The sequence below is a fragment of the Phocoena phocoena genome, chromosome 4, assembly GCF_963924675.1.
Source record: "Phocoena phocoena chromosome 4, mPhoPho1.1, whole genome shotgun sequence".
Taxonomy (NCBI): domain Eukaryota; kingdom Metazoa; phylum Chordata; class Mammalia; order Artiodactyla; family Phocoenidae; genus Phocoena; species Phocoena phocoena.
In genome coordinates, this window is record NC_089222.1 from 60,843,057 (window position 1) to 60,849,056 (window position 6,000).

Consider the following 6,000-nt stretch of genomic DNA (forward strand, 5'->3'; position numbering starts at 1 on the left):
TGTATTTCAACAGTACACAACTGAGCAAATAATCTTTCACTGAACAATCGAATCCAAGGACACAGGTTAAAAGCAGGTCTAAAATTAGTAGAAATCTGTTAATCAATAAGACTGCCTTACCCAGATTTAAAAACCTGATTTATCTGGATAATTGCCAATCTTCCCTTCTATTTGGAGTCATAGCCATATACCCCCATTGTGTATAGCACCAACCTCTTCCTGAATTTTGGACTCAAACAAAATCATATTTTGATGTTGAAAACTTATCTGACAGATGAAAACACTTTCTAAAAGTAGCCTGTACAAAAAAAAAAAAAAACCTGCTCAAATATCCTTGTGATAATGTTATCTTTCGCTATCTAAAACACATTTCCCCATCTTTATCACTGTATTTGATATTCTGTGAGCCAGCAGAATGTTTTATGGTCGGTGGCATGTTTTCTGCTTGCTGTCCTGCAGCATTCTAGTCGGGATGCTTTGCCATTGTCCCTGTATTCCTGAGATTTTAGAGACAATTGCTATCTGATTACCAGTGTTTTGAGGAAGCGGGGGGAAAGAAAGAGAAACTCATTTAGGGATGGCGAGTGAGACTTCTGATGGCATTGAGACTATTTTAATCAATCTTAAACCATCCTGACGTGCTAATGTTTGAAATGAAGGGTGTCTTTTAGGTGTGTGGCCTGGCATGTTTCTCCCCTGCTATTTACTTTAGCGGCTTGTCTGTCTGAAAGTTATGATACCACAAAGCCTCCTCAGGGTCTCGGGGCAAGATGCAGCGTGCAGACAATGAGAAATAGCCCCCCAGGGCTGGCCCTCTAAGCCACTGCAGCTAGAACTGTGGTGGTGCCAGCAGGTAAGCCTTCAAGGGAACAAGGAGGCGGGTGGCTCAGGTGAATGCAGCCTGGCTTCACGTGGATGTCTGGAACAATTAGACAACTTCCATCCTAAAAGGCTCTCCTTAGGAAAGATAAAGGGGACTCCGTTGTCAAGTGACTACTGTCATGTTCTGAAATGCCATGTGATGCAAATTTTTCATTTCCTGGCTCTGCCGTTCCACCTAAATCAGATCTTGCTCAACACGCTTGTTAACGTCAATCCTAGTGATTGGTGGCTTTTAAGTAAGGAAACTTTCTAATTTTTAAAAACACATTAGCAAAGGAATTTATTCTCAGATAAGGCAGAGTGAAGTGGCAGTGTAAACAGAGTGACCTAAAGGGAACCAGCCTTTAAACCGCACACACATACACACAGGAAAATAAGAGATTTGAAATAACCAATTTCTTTACTCTGGTCGTCATACTATGGCAAAAATATTTTTGCCTGCATCATTCCTAAAACAATTACTTCTAACAAAATTTAAATTGTTTATTCCCCTTTGACAGTCTATTTTTTTTTATTTTATACGTAATACACAAATATAGTATTACTGTGAAAGATTCAGCAAATACTTCCATTCCCACCCTTCCCAATTCTCCCACTTCACACACAATCGTGCACTCTGTCTTTCCTTCTCTAAGAAGTAAGTGGCTACTGTCAGAAGTTTTCTCTGTATTTTATGAATTTCCTTTCACATTTACATACAAATATAAATTCTTTGGAGGTATTAGAAATAAACGTAAATAGAAATAAAATATGTCTCTGTGTAGTATTCCTTAGCGTGGGGTTATCACAGCTCCCCTACCTATTCCTCTATTTATGAACACTGAGGCTGTCTCATTTTTCTTGTTTTCTATCACAGTTAAACTTCAAACTTTTTTTTCCCCTACATAAGGGGTAATGTATTTCTAGCTAAAATTTCTAACAAGTTAGAAATATTGAGTCAAAGATGTCAATTTTGCTTTCCTTTTCAAATAAAACCCATCTTTTAATTAATAAATCAATTACTAGCATATATTGTATATCTACTATGGGCGTGGGGCTTTAGGCAAGATATAAACTTTAGACAAATCTTAGTAGGACATAGAATGATTCCCATTTGGGGCCTAAGCCTTTTCAGACAAAACTTCTTTTTAACTAATCTTAATTTCTTTGGTCACAAAACTAACCTCTAAAGTAATTAGAGGATATAGACCTTTGCCGTAAAGCTGACTGAGGCTACTTCATTATAATATAACAATTTTCAATTTAGGACTTTGTGCTATGTTTGCACTGCAAGTTTGTGATAGACTTTTTTTTTTAAGATTTATTATTTATTTATTCATTTATTTTATTTATTTTTGGCTGCGTCGGATCTTAGTTGAGGCATGCAGGATCTTTTGTTGTGGTGCACGGGCTTCTCCCTAGTTGCGGTGCGTGGGTTTTCTCTCTCTAGTTGTGGCGCGCAGGCTCCAGGGTGCGTAGGCTCTATAGTTTGCAGCGTGTGGGCTCTAGTTGAGGCACACGAACTCAGCAGTTGTGGCATGCAGGCTTAGCTGCCCTGCGGCATGTGGGATCCCAGTTCCCTGACCAGGGATCGAATCCGCGTCCCCAGCATTGTAAGGTGCACTCTTTACCACTGGACCACCAGGGAAATCCCCTGTGATTGACTTTTGATCATGTGATTTCAAAGGACTGGTGTGTGTTTTTGCCTGGGGATTCCCAGACTCTAAATATCTAGCTATCCCTGATATATCCAGGTAGCCCAATCCCAAAAAAATACCTGGTGATGCACCTCAGGGCTGGGGGACAGGACTCAGACAGCCCAGCCACAATGCCCAGCAGGCTCTGAGGTGAGGTTAGCAGGCATGAGTCTGATGGCTTCTCTCCAGGACAGCCCAATGTGACAGGACACCAACTCTGGGTGACATAACTTGCCTGTAGCTAGTGAGCAGTAGACCTGGGACTTGAATTCAGGTACTTTGACACCTGAGCCTTAGCATTTAACCACTAGGTTATCCTGCAACTCTTACTACAACATTGTTGTCAGTACTAAAAGGATTCAGAGGAGAGAGTGTTTGCTGTGGGCTAGGACTGCCTGTAGGGCTTTCAGGTAGAATCTGGGAATTAAATGGTTTAGGTTTGGGTTATGAGGAGGAAGAAAGAAAAAGTATAAATAAAGATATGGGAAGAGAAAAGCAAAAAACAAAAGATTAACAACAGTAACCACCATGATAATAGCAATAAATTAACATTATAGATCATTTTACTATGGGCTGGGACTTTGCTAAGTGATCCATAGGAAACATTTTATTTAACTCTTAGTAAATTCTGTTGAGATACAGTTCCATTTTATAAATGGGGAAATGGAATTTAATGATATTAAGTAAGCTGCTCAAAGCCATGGAGCCGATAAAAAGGTGTAGCTCAGTAAGTGGACTGATGGAGGGATAAAGCACTCATGGATGGGAGGGCACCATGGGATGGAAGGGGAAGAGCATAGGGACAGCCGGTGGAGGGCCGTGAATGATCGTTCCTGTAGGCAGTGGGGAACCCTTGAAAACCTTCTGAGCACTAGAGTGACATGATGAAAATGGATGCATAATAAAATTCTTTTTTTCTTTTTTTTTTTTTTGCGGTACGCGGGCCTCTCACTGTTGTGGTCTCTCCCGTTGCAGAGCACAGGCTCTGGACGCGCAGGCTCAGCGACCATGGCTCACGGGCCCAGCCGCTCCGCAGCATGTGGGATCCTCCCGGACTGGGGCACGAACCCATGTCCCCTGCATCGGCGGGCGGACTCTCAATCACTGCGCCACCAGGGAAACCCAATAAAGCTCTTCTTTTTATTCATTAACTCTCCCCACCCTCTGATGAGAGGTGGAGACCCCTTGCTCAGCCATAGCGGGTAGTGATTGCAAAGGATGAGCTGAAGATAAGAAAGCCTGAACAGTGTGGCCATACTCCTTTCATGCCTGCTTTGGGGGCCCTAAAATAATGTATCTTAAACAAGTGGTTAGGAACAGCAGGACTCCGGTGAAAAGAATCTGCGTCCTGAAAGCAGAAGGACCTGGATCCACATCCTGGCTCTGCCACTCTCCAGCTTTGAGCAAATCTGCTCATGTCAAATGACCAGTCTGTGGGACCCTGGTGGGGAGAGCAGAGACCTGGTCTCGCCATGACTGTCTGACTCATGGGCTCTGTAAGCATTTTTTTGAATAACAGGTGAATGGATTGTTCTAAACCATCCTCTGCATCTATACAATGAGGATCATCAAACCTATTTCACAAAGTCCTGCCTCCTGTAAACCAAGGACTTGCAAACACTCCAGGCCCACACAGAAGAGAGGCTGGTGTTTTTGCTGCCATAGTATCCTACCTTCCTGTGAGTTATGCCACAGGGGAGGAATGATAATTCCTTGTTTGTTGTTTCAAAAGGTAATTTTTTTTTCTATTAAAGCAATACGTGTTCGTTTATAGAGAATTTGGAAAAATTCAGGGAAGTTAAAAATAGAAAATAAAAAGATCTTACTATAAGATAATAGATACCAGTGTTCCTGTTTTGGCCAATTTTCTTTTAGTCATTTTTTTTCTCTCCATATATATTTTACATAATAAAATTGTGATCATGCTGAATAAAAAACTTTCTAGCCTGTTTTTTGTCAAGTGTCAGTTTATGAGAACTTCCATAGACCTTAAATAGTATTTAAAATAGGATTTTGAATGCCAGTGTAAAATCTCAAAACAATAACTACACTTATTTTATTAAAACTTTTTGTTATTATTGAGCAGTTAATTGGTTTGCAATTTTTCAGTATTCTAAAGGACATGGCAATGAACTACCTCACTAATGGTGCCCTGAGGTTGGTTCCAGGCTGACAACATGAGTCACCAGTGCAGCTTTTAAACCAGAGATTTCTGTCTTCCACCCTGGGGGTCCTGGGCAGTAGGCTTAAGGGGAGGGAGATGGCTTTTAAGAAAAAAAAAAAAAAAAGTTGGGCCCTCTAGGTGATCCTGATGGAGATGACGGACCTCTAATTTTTAGTTTCCTGAGGCCTGGCCTTGCGCATGGCTGGAGTCCCATACCTGGGTACCTGGAACACAGTGGGTGCTTACTAAACACATGGTGACCAGATCATTCAACGCGTTTTAATCCTGGTTCCTCTCTCCTTAGCATAGAGTCTTGGAAGACAAATTATTGGGTTAAAGTTTTTTGTTTTTTTTTATTTTGTATCGGAGTAAGTAGAGTTTATTTATTTTTAAATTTTTATTTACTTATTTCTGGCTGCGTTGGGTCTTTGTTGCTATGCACGGGCTTTCTCTAGCTGCGGTGAGTGGGGGCTGCTCTTCGTTGCAGAGCACAGGCTCTAGGCGCACAGGCTTCAGTTGTGGGTTGCAGGCTCTAGAGTGCAGGCTCAGTAGTTGTGGTGCATGGGCTTAGCTGCTCCACGGCACGTGGGATCTTCCCGGACCAGGGCTTGAACCCGTGTCCCCTGCATTGTCAGGCAGATTCTTAACCACTGAGCCACCAGGGAAGCCCCAGCGTTAAAGGTTTAATTAAAAAATCTTATGGATATGTTTATAGTGCCTTCTTAAGAAATCAACACACATTTTTTTTTATTTTAAAAGAAATAACTTTTCTTAAGAGCAATATAGATACATAATAGAAAAATTATAAAATGCAGATAAGTGAAAAAAAAGAAAAACCCCAATAATCCTACCTCTTGGGACCATCCAGTTCTTTTCCTCCATGTATATGTGTGTAAATATACATGAAAAATACATATTAGACATGATCTAAACATAATGTTTTGTGATCTGCTTTTTTTTTCTCTTAGTGGGTACTACAATCAATTAAATCCAGGTTTGTAGTTTTTGTAATTATATTTCTAGCCTGTTAATAATTAATTTCTAGTCTGTTACATCTATTTTCAACAAGTATCTACTTTAATGACAGAATTTAAATATTTCCAAAATGATAAGCAAATACATTAAGAAAAGTTATCAGTAAACATTTTGCTTGGCATGGTGTAGACTGAAAGTTTTCATACTTTTTGTACTTAAAGAACTGGTAAGATATCTTTATGGGACCAGTATGAAACTGACATATGAGTAAAGGCGTTTAAATAACCTACTACCATTTACTGC